The following is a 20932-nucleotide window of genomic DNA, read 5'->3' as shown; positions in this document are numbered from 1 at the left end:
ACATGAAATTAGAGGCGACTATGACTAAAAAAATGTTGCACCAAATTGTTGCTGTGACTTTTTGCAACAGCCATCTGTGTCTTGTTATGGTACGGATCCAGAATGGCAAATTTCATCCTCAACCTTCTCACTATCTCCAGAAAGGTAAGGGAAATAACCTTGTCCTTTATATATGAGAAATAATCTTGTTATGGCCATCAATTCAGGTAGACTAATTCTTTGGACAAATATGGAATCATAAGAAGCAGTTTCACGAAACACTCCGTGTAATTGAAGCAAAATGTGCCTTTTTATCGACGAAATCCATCATGATAACTCTGTGTGGATGAAAGCATTAGTTGCGGAATGGTATTGCGCTTGGTTACATTGAATAATTTAGGATGCTTGTAGGTTTTTAAAGGGCTGAGTTACAGTGGCAATATAAAGTCGTTTCTTCCCATTAATATTAGCTTTCAAACCAACTTATGTTATTTCTAAAAGAAATTGTGAGAAAATTAAGAAAAACATACCTGTTTATTTCTCTGTTTTAAGTAGTTTTGTGTTTTTAAATTCTAAAACTTTAGAGAAATTTAATTAAAAGAAATTTAAGTACAGCGATCTGCTGTCTGCGGCTGCTCACCAGTCAACAGGAATTTAGTTGTGTCCTTGGTCATTGCAATCTATATACTCTTTGAGTATACCCATAACTGCCTTTATTCTCATGTCTTGTTACTTTTATCTAGGGTATTGTTTCTAGTAACACACATTGCCAGCTGATAGAAGGAGTCTTGCAGGCAGAAGTTTCCCTGGGAAATGCAAATTCATACTGGTCCAGATGGAACTAGGCCATCTCTAGTGATAGGCGTAATTAGGGTTGAGCGATCGGGATCAGAAAAGATCGGATTCCGATCGGCGATCAAGTAAATATCGCGATCGGAATTCCGATCCCGATCTTTTCCGTCGGGATCGAGGTTGGAGGTTAGTTATCACAATGCTTGGCTACTGGCCAATCATTGTGTGAAAAGCTAACATTAGGGTTGAGCAATCGGATCCCGATCGGTGATCGAGCAAATTTCATGATCGTGATCGACTGGAAAATGATCGAAAATCGGATTTTAAAAACTATCCTGAAATCTCAAGATTGGCTCAACCCTTCTCGTAATATGTAGCTATGTGAGTCAATGTTTTTCCCATATAGAACGTCTTAAAAATGGCCGTTCATGTCCTTTTAAGATGGGCATGTTGCAAAGCTGTTGGTGTACTGAATTCAGCACACTTGTAGTTTTGCAGTTGTCTGCCCTGGTTACAGAGCTATCAGATCTGTTTATTTTGGCTACTGATATTGCACTGTCAGAGGGGTCACCCTATAGCTCTGCGTCATTGCTGGGTGAGGAGGAATGCGCCCCTGATGGTTCTATAGTCTTGAACTGTGTAAAGGGCATTTCTCACTGCCCAGTGATGACGCTGAGCTGTAAAACCATCTTCTGCAGGAGTTCATTGATATTGGTAGAACTCATGGCACCAATATCTCAGATACAGGGGCAGATATCTGCAAAAGGTAAGTGTGCGGAATTCAGTACACTCAGCTTTGTAATAGTACATAGCATGGCCTAGCTTGGAGGACATGAATGGTTCTCTTTAAAACGTGACCCATGTATAAAAATTTCAACATAGAGAAAAAGGGGTCCGCACTCTTTGAATTTCTTCTTTATAAAATGTAGCTTTTAATCCATTAGCTTAAAAATTGATAGAAAAATTACATACAAAAGTGTAGAAAAATAACACAAAAGTGATTAAAAATCACTAATGGCTGACATTCTTCAGGACCAAACCTGTCCCTTACTCATAGCCAGAACTTCAACTCATCCCCACCCTGTTAATTTTGTCACAACTTTCATTTTTTGACTCCCCATCTACCCCATAATTTTTTTATTTTTTTTCTTATTTTTCCATTCACATAGTTATATGAGGGCTTAATGTTTGTGGGACAAATTGTTCTTCATAATGCTGCCATTTATTATTCTGTACCATGTACTGGGAAGCTGAGAAAAAAATCAGAATGGGGTAGAATTGAAGAAAAACTGCATTTGTGCGACTTTCTTACAGGCTTTCTTTTTACGGCATTCACTCAGCAACCAAAATGACATCTGTACTCTTTGTTTTGGTAAAATTCCAGGGATTCCAAATTCATAAGGCTTATTTACATTTTAACCCCTTAACAAAAATCTAAAGCTTTGCCAAAAATTTGTCACCACATTCTGACACCTGTAACTTTTTATATTTCCATGTAAGGGGACTCATAAGTTGTCCTTTTTTTTTTTTTGGGGGGGGGGGGGTGTCTTAAAGTGAAATGGTTTGTTTGGGTCTCACTTTCACGGAATTCAACTTAATAAAATATTAGGTAACAAGCTATGTGTAAACATTACTTTGATAATGATGGCAAATGATGGCAAATAGACTGTTTGCACTTTTTCCATCAGTAAGAAGAACTTCTCAAAATAGGGGTTAGGGTTTAAGAGGGAGGGGGAGGCTTAATATGCAATGTTGTGCTCCAATTTTTATTTCTTTATTTTATTAAACTAAGGCAACTAATAGGTGGCATAAAGTTAAAACTGGCACTTCTATCTTGTCTTATCCTTTATTGGAAGATACCTCGATACATGTGGTGCAGTTAAGACTGCTTAGTAGGGTTGAGCCGATTTTTGAGATTGCAGGATTGTTTTTAAAATCTGATTTTCGATAATTTTCCAGCCGATCATGAAATTTGCTCGATCGCGGATCGGGATCCGATCTTTCCCGATCGCTCAACCCTACTGCCTAGAAATCTTACTTTTAGGCATTTGAGCTAATATTTTCATAATCTGGAATGGGAGGATAGACTTAACAATGTCACATGACAGCTGGCCCTGCAATTACATGATTGTTAGGACCAAAGGACATATACACTGCTGTTTTCTGTACTGTATACATTGTGATGTATATACAGCAATAAAGGCAAAATCTAAGGCTCCACACATGTCAGAGTGAGCACAGTAAAACAGAATCCCATTGACTTCAATGGGTTCGGTCTTACGCACGCTACCCATTGAACTCAATGGGAGGCTTTTTTACCTATTGCTTTCAATGTAATACGCGTGCATCACATTGAAAGTAATAGGTAAAAATCCTCCCATTGCGTTCAATAGGTAGCGCGCGTAAGCCGGCAACCATTGAAGTCAATGGGATCTGTTTCAAAGTGCCTCACTCTGACACGTGTTTACGCGTCAGAATGAGCGGCGTGTTACTCCGTGGGAACGGAGCCTAACAGCTGTTTTTCCGACCTATACTACAGCACCTTGTCTTTTTCATGAGGCCTCTTACAGCAGACCTGTCATCTGAATGTTTCCCTGTTGAAGGGCAGCATATTACAAGGACAGATCCAATACACTAACATCACAGATCCAGTATACTTAGCCTAAATTACTGAAAACAGTATTATTTATCTAATAGTCTAGTCTAATATAGCAGATGTACAATTAGATTCACGAAGATGCCTATATTTAACCTGAATTGGTATAAAGAAGCTTCATGCATTTTATACTTTCACATGTCCTGGTTTTGGCCCTGCAAGCTGCTAATATTCTGCACCAAAACGGATTCACGTGTGGTGTTGTAGTGAAGCCATAGACTGTACATGTGTACAAAGTTGAATAGAAGCAGATTTTCATGGGTCTATGGGTGATGAAGTGCAGCCTTTTGAGAATTCAGTCATAATCGGATGGTGTGTTAAGGAATTGGGGACCAAGAAAGGTAACTTTGGGCCAACAATCTCCTGGCACAATCTGGGACTTTTTTTTTTTCTTAATTCGCCTACTACTTATTGGTTTATTCCAATGAACAGTGGCAGATATTTTACTCTCCAGTCCCCACACCTGTTCTGTCTGGCTATTCTTCCTCCAGAGGGCACTGCTGCATTCTGCTTGACATACCTCTGACCTCACACACCCCAGGGTCACTGCTGAAGCTTGTAATTATAGGTCTCAGCAGTCATGTGGGACCCTTTGAGCTATGCTACTATGAGGAGAAAGGAGAATAATGGTTCTTCTATGGGTAACTAACCCTGAAATTCTAGTTGACTCCTAGGCTAATATATTACACTGTAGGGACCAAAAAGGGGGCAATATACTGTGTGGGGCCTAGTAAAGAGGGGTTATACTGTGAGGGGGTATTCTACTATGTGTGGCCCAAATAAGGGGATTTATTGTTGTTGTTTATTACTATTAGAGATGAGCGAACGCCATTCAATTGAATATCAGGCCGTTCGGGATATTCAAGGCTGCAAACGCAGTAAAAATTCGTATCCCCTCCCACCTTCCCTGGCACGTTTTTTGCTCCAATAACGTCGTAGTTCCTGTCCCACCTCCCCTGCGCTAACGTAGGCAGTGAAAAAAATCGGAAAAAGGAATTGGCTGCCGGAAAAAGATAACCTCCAATTTAGATGAATGGTGGATTTACCATTCGACTAATTTGGGACTGTGAAGTATGTGACTGTGAGACAGGGATAGATCTACAGGCAGGGTAAGCTAGGGATTACCTTTATTTAGGGGGGAAATGTTACTCGCACAACTCTTTGGGGCTCCGTCTCGTCGGGATCCCTGTCAGCTTGCGATATGTGCAAGCTGACATTTTCCCATAGGAATGCAATGACCAGCATTGATTGGCCGAATGCCATATAGAAGTACAGGATTCGGCCAATCAGCGCTGGTCAATGCATTCCTATGCAGAGATGAAGCAGAGCTGAACCTACTACACACTCAGCTGTACCGATGTAGCAATCCGATGCAGTAGCGCTGAGTGTGTAGTAGGTCCAGCTCTGCTAGATTGGACACTGCTACATCGCCAGCACTTAGGGTTGAGCCGATCTTGACATTTCAGGATCGTTTTTAAAATCCAATTTCTGATCATTCGGAGATTGGATTTTAAAAACTATCCTATTCACTACACAGTATATAGTCCAAAACTTGTTGGAGCCCACACTGTGTGGTGGTTAACCCCCCCTCCCCCCAGTGGTGAACCTAGCCTCTCTGAAGCGGACGAACGAAAGACGCCCCCCCCCCCCCGCGCTGGTTCAAAGTAAAAAAAAAAAAAGTCACCCGTGCGCCGCCACCCTCCCGTGTGCCGCCCGAAGCGGCCGCCTCACGTCGCCACATTAGAGGTGCGGCGCTGCCCCCCCAGGGTCCTCTGTCCTATTCAGCTCTGCTGCATCAGACTGCTAACATCGGCCAGCTCTGCTACATCTCTGGTGTTTCTGCACTACTCCTAACCATCCCTCCATCTACTCCTCCTGTCACACACATCACGTGTGTAGCAGAGCTCAACGCACACTCAGCTCTGCTACATCTCTAAAACAGAGTGTAAAGATGTAGCAGAGCTGAGTGTGTGCTGAGCTTTGTTACACAAGAGATGTATGTGACAGGAGGAGTAGATGGAGGGATGGTTGGGAGTAGTGCAGATACACCAGAGATGTAGCAGAGCTGAGTGTGTTAGTCTGCTGCGTCAGACTGCTATATCTGTCAGCTCTGAGTAGTTGGAAGGATGGTTGGCAGTAGTGCAGAGCTGTGCGTGTGACAGGAAGAGTAGTTGGAGGGATGGTTCGGTGTAGCACGGCTAGCTCTGCTTCATCTCACCATAGAAATGCATTGACCAGCGTTGATTGGCCATTGTACAGCATTCGGCCAATCAACGCTGGTTCTGCAGGAGGAGGCGGAGTCTAAAATCGGACCAGAATGGAAACTGTTGTGGACCGATTTTAGACTCCGCCTCCTCAGGCAGAACCCACGTTGATTGGCCGAATGCAGTACACTGGCCAATCAACGCTGGTCAATGCATTCCTATGGGAAAAAGTCAGCTCCGGCATATCACAAGCTGACAGGGGATCCCGACATAATAAAGGTACTTGTTGCCCCCAGGCATGCTTCCCCTGCTGTCCCAGTTGCATTCCAGGGTGTTGGCATCATTTCCTGGGGTGTGATAGTGGACTTGGTGACTCTCCTGAGTCGAATGGTGGGATCCCCTGTAGCGAAGCATTTTCTCCAATAGACTATAATGGGGAGCGGCTATTCGAAATGAATATCGAATATCGAACATTTTTTATTTTTTTTACATAGTGTTGCACTGTATTTCTTTCCCAAGCTTTGAAAGGGAGCCATGACACATAATGAATTTTTTTTTTTTTTTTTTTTTTTTGCTTTTTTTCTCTTAGCAGTAAATACCATTTTTGTGATCTGCCATAGGCCATATGCCCTTTCCATCTGTTACAATTTCACCTTCACCTTGTTTTCTTTACTGACATTGGCTACCTGTCAGGTGCTGTCAGGAAAATGCTTTCCATATACTTCTGCTCTATAGATTTATCGAAGAAGACTTAAAAAGGGGAGAAAGTTACACTAAATAATCTAATAGAGGTGTTAACTAGGGAGACATTAAACACGTCTGTTTTGTTGATTTCAGAATAGAGCATGCACTTTTTTCATTTCTGTGAAGTCAGTCATGGAGTTTGTCAAACAGTTTTTTGAGAAAAAATAAAATAGCTCATTTTGTGTGTTTTTGAAGTGTTTTGAGTTATACAGCCTATATATGTAGTGTCATGGTGGCTTATTTATTTTTTTCCCTCTGTGAAAGGGGTGAGGTGTAAATGGAGTATCTATGTATGTGCAGTTGTTGATGGGTACCTTCTCAAAATTGTACAAAATATTTGAACTGACTTAATCCACTTGATCAGTTGGGGCTCGTTCACATCTGCGCCCGGTCTCTGTTCTGCAGGTTTCCGTTTCCTGCACAAAACAGAAGCAGGAGACGGAAACCTGCAGGACTCTCTCACCCATTCATTTGAATGAGTTTGAAAGCTGTCCGGCCGTGAGCGGCGGTGAGCGTTTTATGCTCTCCACCGCGAAACTGTTTTTTATTAAATCCGGACACAGTCGGACAAGCAGTACTCTGTGTCCAGTTTAAACAAACCGGTTTCGCGGCGGAGAGCATAAAACGCTCACAAATGGACCCGGTCTGTGGTTTCTGTCTTCTTGCATGCAGAAGACGGAAACCACAGAACGGAGACCCGAACGCAGGTGTGAACCTAGCATAGCATGTAAATTGGATATTACAAATCCAAGTGAGTCATCTACACTCAGGGTATAGATTGTTGGATGCATGTCTCACAATGTATACCTCTTTTCATAAACTTTGTTAGGTTCCGGATCAAAAAACCCCATCTGAACTTACCCTGAGGTGGAGGCCGCCTCAGGTTCCGGACCAAAAAAACGGATAGCCGCGACTGAAAGCCGGTGCACTGCATCGGCATCCAGCAGCGCACTCTGCTCCAGATTAGGCCCAATGAATGGGTCTATTCCAAAGGAGGGAGTGTCTTCAGTCCGAATTGCGAGGCGACTTGGCCTGAAGAATGAGCCTCAAAATTCTGACCAAAAAACTACGTGTGAACTTGCCTTTACAGCACAGTATAAAAAACACAAACACTGAGAACGTGGAGTCAATGTTTCCTCAGGTGATACTTGGGTAAGTTTATCTCTATAAAGGTATTTTCTATAACAAAGGGACAGTCTATCAGTTGTTAGGAAACTTATAGCAGCGACCACCAATATACCAACTTTACAATGTATAAGAATAGACTTTTACAGTTTTAAGTCATCTTTGTGTGCAGAGCCTGCAATTACTACCTCTAAGTGACATTAGATGTGGATGTCCCAACTAGTTAAACCATTTTTGGAATAAAGCCAAATCAAGTGATCAAACCATTAAACCAGAAGATGTCCAGTAGCCCAAATCATTCAGCACTATTATTTCTGGTGAACCCCATGCTAGAACCCAAAACATGTGGACCCATTATAGTGAGGACTGTAAGGCTGAGTTCACACAGGTTTTTTTGGTTAGGATTTTGAGGCCATATCCGCCTCAAAATCCTGACCAAAAAGAAGGCTCCCATTGAAATCTTTTTTTTTTTTCTTTTCCGGGAGCCGTTTCTTCTGGCTCCCGGAAAAAAGAAGCGAGGTGCTCATTCTTCAGGCTGTTTCGCCTCGCGATTCGGCCTGAAGACACTCCCTCCTCCGGATAGGCCCATTCATTGGGCCTAATCCAGAGTGGAGTGCACGGCTGGATGTCGGTGCAGTGCACCAGCATTGTCACAGCTACACTTAAAAAAAAAAAAAAAAAAAAAATTCTTGTCCAGAACCTGAGGCGGCCTCCGTCTGAGGTTCCTGACCAAAAATCCCTGTGTGAACTTACCACAAGGCTCAGCTGTTCATTCAGATCCTTCACAGCTACCTACGATAAATAAAAAAGTGAAATCAGCCTAAAACCAATATACTACATGAATGGTGCAAAATTATAGCCTCCGGAATTCATAACCAAGAGAATATAAACATGTATTAACCTGAAAAAAGTGTCCATGTTTTATCTATATACTGCAGATGTTCATTGCGTTTTCCATTGGTGAAACGGCAGATTCAGGTGCATGCCGGCATACCTATTTCAGTGATGCATTGTCTCATGTCGTACAGATCATGTGATTGGGAGGGGTAGATGAGTCCTTGACATAGCCTGACAGAGAATATGCAGGGCATTGTGTTTGACTATCATGGAGGCAGAGCGCCATTGGTGGATCATTGATTCAAGTGTTGCCTATCCATCATTCTAATAGTGTTTCAGCCAGGTATCTGCAAACATCCGGACGTTTTATGGAGGGATGTGCCATCTTTCTGATTAATAGGGTTGAGCAATCGGGATCGGAATTCTGATCCCGATCTTTTCTAGCGGGATCGAGGTTGGCGGTTATCTCAAGATCGGCTCAACCCTTAAAGTGACTTTTCCCCTAGCGAAGCATTGACTAGAGTTGAGAATCAGGATCGGAAAAGTTCGGATTGGCGATCGAGCAAATTTCACGATTGGGATTGGCTGGAAAATGATCGGAAATCGGATTTTAAGATTGATCCTGAAATCTCAAGATCGGCTCAACCCTTCTGATTAATCTATTTTAATGTGATTTCTAATTTGTATTGTGTAGATAAAACTTGGATACATAGGATCTCTTTTCATGTTAATATATTTGTGTTTTATTGTTAGGTATACTGAGGCTATAATCTTGCACCATTATTTTTGAGTCACCCTGTACTGTAGAATACCAATCTGCCTATCGTGTAAAGCCGTTTCGGGACATTGTGTATTAGAAAGTTGCACCCTATCTCAATTGGTTTGATGAACATTCAAAATGCCTTTATTTTTGCGTATCTTTTACTTTACACCCATTATACTTTCATGGCCTTGTCATTTTACCGTATTCCTAAATGACGTGCAGTATAATTCATTCCTATGTGAAAGATAATGGATTATTTCGATAGCAACCCTATGGAAATGCGGTATTATACTAGTATGTACAATACGTATGTTTACCGTACATGTATTGTGTCGCAAGATGTCAAGTATGCATCAGAAGCGAGTTGACGGAAAGAATTATGCATCCACTATATTGTTGTGGAGTAAAGTTAAACCTTTATGCTGCTTTTTTATATTCAGAATATATAAAACAAATGGCACTCAAACCTCCAAGGGTCCATTAAAAATGTATTGTTTATTGCTTATACTTTGCATTCTTTTTTCCTTTTGATTCATGATTGTAATAATCCATGGAAATGGAGTATGCTTTATAAATTTAAATGTAATACCGCTTTGGGAAATATTGCATGTTAAATATACAGTTGACTTTATTCACAATTGTGCTAAGAAATACAAGCTATTGTGTCTATGCAGAATTTTGCAGCTGAAAGTATTGCAGATTTTTATACAAATGGCCAAATGGAGTATTTAATATACGTAGATTTTAAGATCAAAATTAAAAATGCAATACAATACATCTAAAGTATATACGATTTAGTAGGTTCTGCACAAAAAATTATAGGCTTTCTATAAAGTAGTAGAGTCAGAAATAACGCTATTGTCTGATAGGCATAATAAATAAAGTCTACAAAATTGTAATCCATGGTAACATTCTACACAAAATATCAGTTGTGGTTTTTTTTTTGTTTTTTTTTTAACCAGTGTAGTATATGTACTAATAAATTATTCAATTCATCTCGGTGTAGCAAAAACGACAAACTATTTTGTGATCAAATCTACATTGAGTCCACTACTCTGGGAAAAGTAGTAATTTGTCCTGAAGACCTCAAAATGTCACCAGTAGGGTTGAGCGATCTTGATCGGATTCCGATCGGCGATCGAGTAAATTTCACAATCAGAATTCCGATACAGATCTTTTCCGGCGGGATCGAGGTCCGAGGTTATCTCAAGATTGGCTCAACCCTATTCATGTATAGGGTTGCGCCATCGGGAAAAATCGGATCCCGATCGGTGATCGAGCAAATTTCACTTTCGGGATTGGCTGGAAAATGTTTGGAAATCTGATTTTAAAATTTGATCCTGAAAAAAAAAAACTTAAATAAAATTCTGATTAATATAGATATAGGAAAACCTTACGCATAAATCTGAAACAGCTGTTAGAAGCTGTAAATTAATTTTTATAATGTTGAGAGGAGTTTTTTTCAAGTCCTGAGAAATATTTAGTGTGTACTTGGAAAATAACATGGAGTTGATCTCGCCTGTGTCCAAAGGAGCCCGCTCATCCTGGCACAGGTAATGGAAAGTAGAGAACATGTGGTACCGTGCGTAAAAAAACATTGTATGCACAAGAAGGGCTCCCATTGACTTCATTGGGATCCACTTGCTGCTTTTTTTTCTGCTAGCTAGTAGCTTCCCTATCTTGCCACAGATTCCACTGACTCATTCTTTGGGCCTAACCTGGAGCAGAATGCCGCGACTGGATGTCGGTGTGCTGCATCGGCATCCCATCGCGGCTAACCGTGTGGAAGTGTTAACACGCGGAATGCAAATTCCGCTGTCAACATACTCTAATTCTCTATATGCTTCTAAGTGTTAAGATCAGCATTTCGAGATCACTCTAAGGAAAGAGTCAGAGGAAGTTAGTCCGGGTCAGTTGTCTGCTAAATATTCTGTTAACCACCATACAGTTTACATCGTCCACTTGTTCCCTCATCTGACTATCACATCATACATCACATTTGTGCTATAAATGTGGTACCATCACCATCCTCCTTCTGTTAGTTTTTGTTATACGTCATCTTCCTTGTATATTCAACTGCCCCCTTGTTGCAATATTCAATTCTACTGTGTATACTGGAGATAACTGGGTACTAGTAGACTCTGTTAGTACCCTGAAAAGGGGATTGCTGCAGGTGACCTCCAATTCTCTCTTGAATCCAACTGGTGTTTAAAGGATCTTACCATACAAACCCTTTTTTTCTCATTAACACGTCGGAATAGCCTTAAGAAAGCCTATTCTTCTCCTACCTTTCGTTGTCTTCTCCGTGCCACCATTCTGTAGGAATCCCTGTTCTTGTCAGTATGCAAATGAGTTCTCTCGCAGCACTGGGGGCATCCCCAATGCTGCGAGAGAACTCTCTCCAGTGCCGCCTCCATCTTCGTCAGCAGCGCCTTCTTCATTCTCTTCTTCCGGCGGTGGCTTGTAACGTCTAGGCCTCGAGCAGAGCAGACTGCATGCTCACAGGCCACAAGAAAACGGCCTCTTGCACAGTATTGACTTCATTATAGTATAGACCAACTTTTTTATGTGAATTAGGTCTCCGTTTGGGGGGTCCCCATCGCACTACCTGAACAGTAACCCATGCGTAGATGTGAACTGGACCTTAGATTTCGTTGATATTTGTTTGTGTAAAGTTTTCAGGGTTTTGTAAGCCTTAAAACTAGAAATGACAAACGACTTACTGCTACTTTAGTAAATCAAATTCTGTATTCTTTAGCATTTACAAGAAATCTCAGTTTATCCTCTCTGGGCGCTGCTAGTATTTTAGATGTTAATGAAGAGAATGCCAAATATAACACATTAAGTGTCTGAGATGTGTGAAGGCAGTGAGCATATTAAGAAAAAATTAGCAAAATCTATAAATCCCCTGTTGAGAGCAAGAGATGCATTTGTCAATCTTAATTATCAAGACAATACCAGGGGGTCGGCTTTTTTTTTTTTTTTCTTCTTTTTTTATTTATTTTAAACATAATATTCTGAATGAAAAATATAATATATATTTTTATTTTTTTTCTGCTTTCTTACTGGTAAATTAACAGTTTAGGAAAATGAGTTTATTGGCCATTCCTCACATAATGAGGCTAAATAATCTGTCAATATGTTCTGTTGTCTGGAAAAAGAAAATAATTTAAAATTTCTGTAAACCATTTTCTTGGTCGCTTTCATTGCCTTTGTAACTTATTCTAAGTAGTTTTTAGAGGCTTTGTCTTTTTTGCGTTTTTGTGTGTGTTACTTAATGTGTATACAGTATTCTTGCATCATTCTTCTCCTTCCACCACTTCCAGTCACTATTTCCATCTGAAATTCTTTTTTTGGTGCTGTGCATGTAGTAAAGCCACATACTTGGACCATGTAGAATGATATTAGGAGCATTCGGCGTTCCACATGCTGCAGTATAAATCTAGGCGAGCATACCGATGTAATATGGAGAAAGTTGGAAGATGCCAACTGGAGGAACTACACTTTAACAAGTCTGTTCAACATGAATGTACAGTATAATACTGATTACTTTTCATTCTCCCTTCTTGGTATATGTTGTTGTCCTGGACCTAACCAGGTGCTAGACCTAAAACCAGATGTATGCTAGGTGCTACCATCCAGGCATCAGCTTCGAGTTTGTTCTGATGCATAGGTGAGTCCCTTGCTGCTTTTTAGCTTTTAACTTTCTCTTTTTTCTTTTTTTTCTATTGTCTTCCTTCCCTTTCCCCCTTTGTTAGTCTAGTCCCTCCTTTTTGCACTTTTAAGATTCCGGCAATCATTAACCACAAATACCGTATATACTAGAGTATAAGCCGACCCAAATATAAGCCGAGGCCTCTAATTTTTACCTCAAAAAATTGGACATGCAGCAGCTACTGGAAAATTTCAATAATTAAAATGGTCGGAGTTTTTGGGTGCAGTTGTTTCTCGGAAAGGGAGGGGGTGTTTGGGTTGTCTGTCTGCCCCTTCCCTGAGCTTGAGGACTGTTATTCCACCCCCCCCCATTCCTTCCCGACGGAACAGGAGCACTGCAGATACCCTATATTCAGTAGACTGGGCACTTTCAGACACAGGGATATCTAATGTGTATAAGTGTTTCACAGTAATTTCCTACTTTTCTATCTATTCTAGGGAAAGGAGTGACTTATTTACTATATTTTTTTTATTATATATATATATATATATATATATATATATATATATATATATATATATATATATATATATATATATATAATTTTTTTAAGCTTTTTTTATTCTCTTTTTTTTATGGGAAATTCTATACAATACTATTGCGGCTGGTCATAGACCCCCCCCCCCCAAAAAAAAAAAAAAAATATATTGTGTGTGTGTGTATATGTATGTATGTGTGTGTGTGTGTATATATATATATATATATATATATATTTATTTTTTTTTGCATGACTCGAGTATAAGACGAGGGGGGCTTTTTCAGCACAAAAACTGTGCTGAAAAATTCAGCTTATACTGTAACTTACATCTGTGTATTAAAAATGTTACATTCCTTTCTTAATTGTCTAGATTTATGTTTGAGAATCTGAAAATTAAGGGACTTTGTGAACTCTGAAAGTCTGTACTTTAGTCATATGTTGCTGCCTTAACTTTGAATCCATTATGCTGGCTAAATTATTAAAATTCCATCACTATCCAGATATAGTTAGACTCACCTTTAAATTCCACTAGCAGAAGGACCCGGCTTTGCATGGGTATATTTCATTTTATTTTTGTTTGTGTAGTGGCCCCATAAGAATAGATCGCTTGCTATGGAAACTTGGTCTAACCATCATTTTATCATGTGTGTCTGTTTGGATATCAGTGAAAAATCTTGTGATTGGATGTTATGGAAACCTGAAGTAAATCTGTGTGTATGTGACCTTGTGTAACAGTGTCATCCACAGTACCCTGTTCCTTTTAAAGCTGACCTACAGCAGTGTAGAAAAATGGCTGGGTTGTTATGGAAAACTGGAGTAAAACTGTGTGCATGTGGAGAGAAAGTGCCTGCGAGCTTCTATTGGCTGATAAGGGACATGTGACCGTGTGTATGGCAGTTGGAATATGAGTGAAAGTCTTGTAGGCTTGCTAATGCTGGTCATTTTTTTGGGAATACTGTATCTCAGGAACGGTACATCTTAGAGAGCTGAGACCCGGTCTAGAAACTTCCCAGACACCGGTATGAGAAGATTATATGCAGGTGTATATATAAAACGATGGCTGGTCAGGTAATGAAGGGGGTGTACATTTCACCCAGACTACTCAGGTGGATGAGACGAGAAAACTCCAGGACTGTTTGTTCTCAGCAGGCAACTTTCGTCTGCTGAGCGTTTTGGTAAATGCTCAGTATTGGGCTGGAGTTTTCAGAATGACAGGTAGGTTGGTAGTGGGACCTGTCATTCCACCCCCCTCCAGTCCACACTTTGGGGATGTTTCGGCAGCGACTCAGCTGCAGAGAGTCTCCTCGTCAAGGAGGCTTAAGAAGTTGCTCCAGCAGCAACACTTTGGCAGAGCTTGGCTGGAGAGCAAACAGAGAGGTCATATTTTGGAGCTGTGATGATTCTACTGTCTTTTGGATTTCTGTTATTCTAGGTGAGGTAACCTAATCTACAATTAGTTAGAGCCTAGCCGGGCAGGTATTTATCTTTTGTATTTCCTTTTGTTGCTGCACTACCTTTTTGAGTGGAAATAAACTCTACCTTTTGTTTTTGGACTAAAGAATCTGGACTTGTGTCTATGCCACCCCACCTAGCAACCCCCGACCCTGACTATCTATCTATGTATGTGTGTTATTTATAATCACATGTTTGTTCTGTTTGTAGTGTGTTTAACCTGACTACAAGCTGGGTGTCCCGAAATTAAGTACATGAAATGAAAGGGTGGACTTTAGCCAGTATATGAAGTGTTTTTTATTAATAAACATGTGACCGGAAATGCACCGTTGTGACGCTGCAGGTAAACCGAGATGTCGGTGGGTTTCCTAGCCCTTGCTGTGCCATGTGAAAGGAGAAACGAAGAAGAGAGAGTGCTTTAATGGGAAATCGGTTTAATCACAGGCGGGAATTCTGGGAGACAACATCTTGGGAGCCTTTTTCCTCCCACCGAGACTCAACGCCAACAACTACCTAGCATTTCTGCAGGTTGATTTGCCGGTGTTGCTCGAAGATGTGCCTTTGAACATCAGGGCACGGATGTGGCTCCAGCAGGATGGAGCACCTCCCCATTTTGGTTGCATTGCCCATGAACACCTCAACCGATGGCCGAATCGGTGGATGAGACGAGGTGGACCTGTGCTGTGGGCCCCTTGCTCACCGGATTTGACCCCACTTGATTTTTTTTTTTTTTTTCTTGTGGGGACATGTCAAGTCGATTGTGTACGCAATGCCTGTGCCAATCCGCAAAGAGCTCGTGAGCCGCATCCAGGCTGCGTTTGTCGGGGTGAGGGCCATGCCAGGAGTCTGTGAACAGGTGCTTCAATCTTCTCCTGGCGTTGCACTGCTTTCATCGAGGCAAGCAGCCAGCGCTTCGAGCAATTCTTGTAAATAAGTAATTAAACTGATTTCCCATTAAAGTGCTTTCTCTTCTTCTTTTCACCTTTCACATGGCGCAGCAAGGGATAGGAAACCGACATCTCGGTCTGCCTGTAGAGCCACAACTGTGCTTTTCCGGTCACATGTTCATGAATATAAAACGCTTCATATGCCGGCTAAAGTCCACCCTTCCATTTTGTGTACTTACTTTCTGGGCACCCTGTATGTATTATGCCATTATCAGCCACATGCTGCCATGGCTGGAAACCACTTTTGGCATTTTACAAAGATGAAAATATTGTGTATTGCACATGATTTCCTTGTGAACTTATGGTGATGCAAGGTGACTACTATCTCAGAGTGGTGTTTTTTGTTTTTTTTTAAATTTATTTAAATGAACGGTAATGGCAATTGCCATCTTCAAAATAGGTCAATTTTTGCTGTAAATTCAAAGTAAATGCTTGAAATTCTACTGCTTACTGTCTAAATATCTTCTGCTGATGGAGTATGTTGCAGTACATGATGAAATTTGCCATTGCACTTTTTTCTCTGAATGTCAGAACATCACTGCTTTTGCTCTGAAAATCAATTTTTTGTTTCACCTTGATTCTCACTTCGTGTTTCTTTAAAACTGGAAATGTCCATTACATTTCAAAGGTCTTGATGCTTGTTCACATTGTGTTATAATGTTGCTGTATCAAATTACTCTTTTGTATTATGGTATACCCCGCTATTTTTTTTTAATTTTTTTTTGCCTGTTTAATAACTGCTTGATAGAAGAAGGTACAGTGGGCCATATGTATAAAACTAATGCAGACAAAAAGTGGTGGTGTCTGTACAAACAGATTATGATTATGGCGACCACTCTATAAAACAAGTGTCACAATTGTGTGTTTTTTTTTTTTTTTGTTAAAAGCTGATCAAAAATATATACAGACACACACTCTAGTACAGGGGTGGGCAATTAATTTTCCCATGGGGCCACATGAGAAATTGTAATGGTTCTAGAGGGCCATGCGCGTCGTGGTAAATTTAGCTCCACCCACTTCTCCGCTGACTCCGCCCATTCTCAATCATTTTTCCATGTGCTCCACAAAGTAAAATCCTCCTACAGTCACCCTAACATTATACACCCCCCACATTATAACATTTCCCTCCAAATGTCCCACAGTATTAAGTCCCTATCCTAGAGCCCCAGTATAAACCAGCAGAAACTAGAGGGGACATTAAACTGGGGGCAACTAGAGACAGACATGTCCCCCTCCAGCTACCTCCACGGTTTAAAATCCTCCTCCAGCTGCCCCAGTTTAATGTCGCCCTCCATCTGCCCCTAGTTTAATGTCCCCCCTACATGTGCATTAAGTTTAACTGCCCCCCTACATCTGCCCCTAGTTCCCCCCTCTTGCTCACACATGCTGTCTCTTCTCTCTTTATCATCCAGCAGCCCCCATTGCCGGCTGCTTGCAGCAAGCACACAGTCCCTTGTGGTTCTGCCCACTAATGAGTCATAGCCTATCCTGGTGATAGGCTGTGATGACATAATTGCAGGTCCTTGAAAAACCTTCCACTAGCTACGCAGGCCAGACAAAAGCAGTCAGAGGGCTGTATGTGGCCCGCGGGCCACACATTGCACAGATCTGCTCTAGTAGAAGGACCTGGCTTCGCATGGGTATATTTCATTTTTTGTTTGTGTAGTGACCCCAAAAGAATTGCCCAGTTTTGCATTGTTGTATTTTGTATGTCATTTGTGTGTGTGTGTGTGTCCAGAACCATCATGTGATTAGGTGTATCTACGTTTGTCATCAGTTGTTAAGGATATCTGGAGTAAAGCTGTGTGTATGTGACCTTGTGTAACAGTGTCTTAAACAGCGCCCTGCTCCTTTTAAAGCTGACCTACAGCAGTGAAGAAAAAGGCTTGGTTGTAATGGTAACCTGGAGTAAAACTCTCATGTGTGATAAGTGCTGAGCTGTGTATCAAATCCTCTGATGCTTGTATCTCAGTTTGGCTATCCATTATGGAAACCTGGAGTAATGCTGTGTACATGTGGAGTGACCGTGTGTATGGCATTTGGAATATGAGTGAAAGACTTGCGAGTTTGAATTGCTAATGCAGGTCATTGTTTTGGGAATATTTTATTTCAGGAAAGATAAATCTGAGAGTCAGAAATCATATATATACATTAAAGATTTCATAGGGAGCACCCCCAGCTCTGAAGTTTCCTCTATACACCAGACTATGGGGTCAATTCTAAGAAGTCGTTTCTATTGACTACATTTCTGCATAAGTGGCTCCCAGTGATTAATGCTGATCTCCAGGGTTGTGTTAGCCTAGTCTGTGTTGGTGAGTCTTTAGCAAAATGGTTTATACAGTTTACAGAATCTATTTTCATTTACCCTATTTGAAATTCGAAGTTAACAGAGACAAGAGTCTTCCCTCTATCACGTGATTAATGCAGCAAGCGCTTGCAATATGGCTGTCTGGAAATCTTCCAGTTCCCCCTCCCTTCGTCACTGGCTCCACAAAGCGAATGATGATGGAGTCTTGGAAGACCTCACTGCGTCACTTCTTGACGCATAGGATGCCTACATGGAAGCTTGGACTATCCAAATGTACAGGGACCTGTGTGGTTGATGTGTCGGGGTTGACAACCAGTTGTCAGGTTGGTGGTAGGAGCTCGGGAGTGTGTTTTCTGGGGCCCATTTAATTATTTATTCCTCTTCCTCCTCTCCCCTGCGTGTGTTGCCTTGGATAATTGTTTTGATTGTCATAGCTTGTCGAATCCGGTTGGGTGTGCCTTTTGTGTATGACTTTGTTTCGCAAGTCCGGTTCCTTTGGTCCCGCTTTGTTATGGTTTTTGCTTATTTGTAAATTGTTTATATATATATATATATATATATATATATATATATATATATATATATATATATATATATATATATATATATATACTCACTCACCGGCCACTTTATTAGGTACACCTGTCCAACTGCTCGTTAACACTTAATTTCTAATCAGCCAATCACATGGCGGCAACTCAGTGCATTTAGGCATGTAGACATGGTCAAGACAATCTCCTGCAGTTCAAACCGAGCATCAGTATGGGGAAGAAAGGTGATTTGAGTGCCTTTGAACGTGGCATGGTTGTTGGTGCCAGAAGGGCTGGTCTGAGTATTTCAGAAACTGCTGATCTACTGGGATTTTCACGCACAACCATCTCTAGGGTTTACAGAGAATGGTCCGAAAAAGAAAAAAACATCCAGTGAGCGGCAGTTCTGTGGGCGGAAATGCGTTGTTGATACCAGAGGTCAGAGGAGAATGGCCAGACTAGTTCGAGCTGATAGAAAGGCAACAGTGACTCAAATAGCCACCCGTTACAACCAAGGTAGCCAGAAGAGCATCTCTGAACGCACAGTACGTCGAACTTTGAGGCAGATGGGCTACAGCAGCAGAAGACCACACCGGGTGCCACTCCTTTCAGCCAAGAACAGGAAACTGAGGCTACAATTTGCACAAGCTCATCGAAATTGGACAATTGAAGATTGGAAAAAGGTTGCCTGGTCTGATGAGTCTCGATTTCTGCTGCGACATTCGGATGGTAGGGTCAGAATTTGGCGTCAACAACATGAAAGCATGGATCCATCCTGCCTTGTATCAACGGTTCAGGCTGGTGGTGGTGGTGTCATGGTGTGGGGAATATTTTCTTGGCACTCTTTGGGCCCCTTGGTACCAATTGAGCATCGTTGCAACGCCAAAGCCTACCTGAGTATTGTTGCTGACCATGTCCATCCCTTTATGACCACAATGTACCCAACATCTGATGGCTACTTTCAGCAGGATAATGCAATGCCATGTCATAAAGCTGGAATCATCTCAGACTGGTTTCTTGAACATGACAATGAGTTCACTGTACTCCAATGGCCTCCACAGTCACCAGATCTCAATCCAATAGAGCATCTTTGGGATGTGGTGGAAAGGGAGATTCGCATCATGGAAGTGCAGCCGACAAATCTGCGGCAACTGTGTGATGCCATCATGTCAATATGGACCAAAATCTCTGAGGAATGCTTCCAGCACCTTGTTGAATCTATGCCACGAAGAATTGAGGCAGTTCTGAAGGCAAAAGGGGGTCCAACCCGTTACTAGCATGGTGTACCTAATAAAGTGGCCGGTGAGTGTGTATGTGTGTGTGTATGTATGTATGTATGTATGTATGTATGTATATATATATATATATATATATATATATATATATATATATATGTGTGTGTATAAATGACAAATTTTACTACAGCCTGCAGAAAGTGTTTTTAGATATATCTGAACAAGAAACCCAGAGTAAGCTTCGAAACGTCATATTCTGTCATCATTATGAGTTAGCCATTAAAAAAGGTATCACCTACTGAAGACTTGCAAGTTTTTGGTTTTTTTTTTATATTTCATAGCCACTGGCTAACTCGGTACAAAAACAAAAATTTTACTACTTCAATCTATTCCTAGTTTTGACTTCAAACATTGCACACAAAAGCTTGGCTGTGGGAATAACGTTGAGGCCAGGGACACACATTGTAAACTTGTAGTGGGTCACTGTGGGTGATACAAAGCGTAGGGGGCGAGTTCTCCCTGAACCACCCATTGCATATGACAAGTAATAGTATAAACCGTACAAGATCTAATCAGCGCAAACCTATTATGCATCCAGAGATCAGCAAAGTCCTTTTCTTTGGGACGCTGCATGTGCACAACAATTACTGCAAACAAGGGACTCCAATTGTCAAAAATGGGTATGAGGTCCTTTGGAAATATTTGAGCTTCTAGGACAGTGATGGCGAAACTATGGCACGTGTGTGGCCGCCCAGATCGCTCACCAACGGGGAATCCGGTACAGGATTCCCCGTTGATGAGCGATCGCTTCCTTCAGTTGTATGTGCAAATGCACATACAGCTGAAAGTAGTCAGTGTAGGCCACGGATCGCGCGGCCTACACTGACTGCAGAGTTTGACTTCTGCGCCAACGCTGGCGTGATGACATAATCAGCGCCCGCAGTGAAAAGGAGGTGGACGCTGGCGGCTCTTCATGGGTGAGTATGAGAGTGTGTGACTGACTGTGTGTGTGTGTATATGATACTGAAGAGCATATAATACTGGGGGATGGGCGTACTAAAGAGTTTATAATATGGGGGGGGGTTGCGTACTAGAGAGTTTATAATACTGCGTGGTGTACTAAATAGCTTATAATATTGGGGGGTGTATTAAAGAGCATAATACTGG

The 20932-nt window shown here is 41.3% G+C and overlaps 1 protein-coding gene across 1 annotated transcript in view; it reads left to right on the top strand.

Annotated features, from left to right (window-relative positions):
- Window positions 1–20932, top strand: part of CDH23 (cadherin related 23) — an 832275-nt gene that overhangs the window by 35596 nt on the left and 775747 nt on the right. The window lies entirely within an intron of this gene.

Source organism: Leptodactylus fuscus, chromosome 10 (genome assembly GCF_031893055.1).
Source record: "Leptodactylus fuscus isolate aLepFus1 chromosome 10, aLepFus1.hap2, whole genome shotgun sequence".
Taxonomy (NCBI): Eukaryota; Metazoa; Chordata; class Amphibia; order Anura; family Leptodactylidae; genus Leptodactylus; species Leptodactylus fuscus.
Note: the sequence above shows the minus strand (reverse complement) of the source record. Positions and strands in the feature narration are given on the sequence as shown.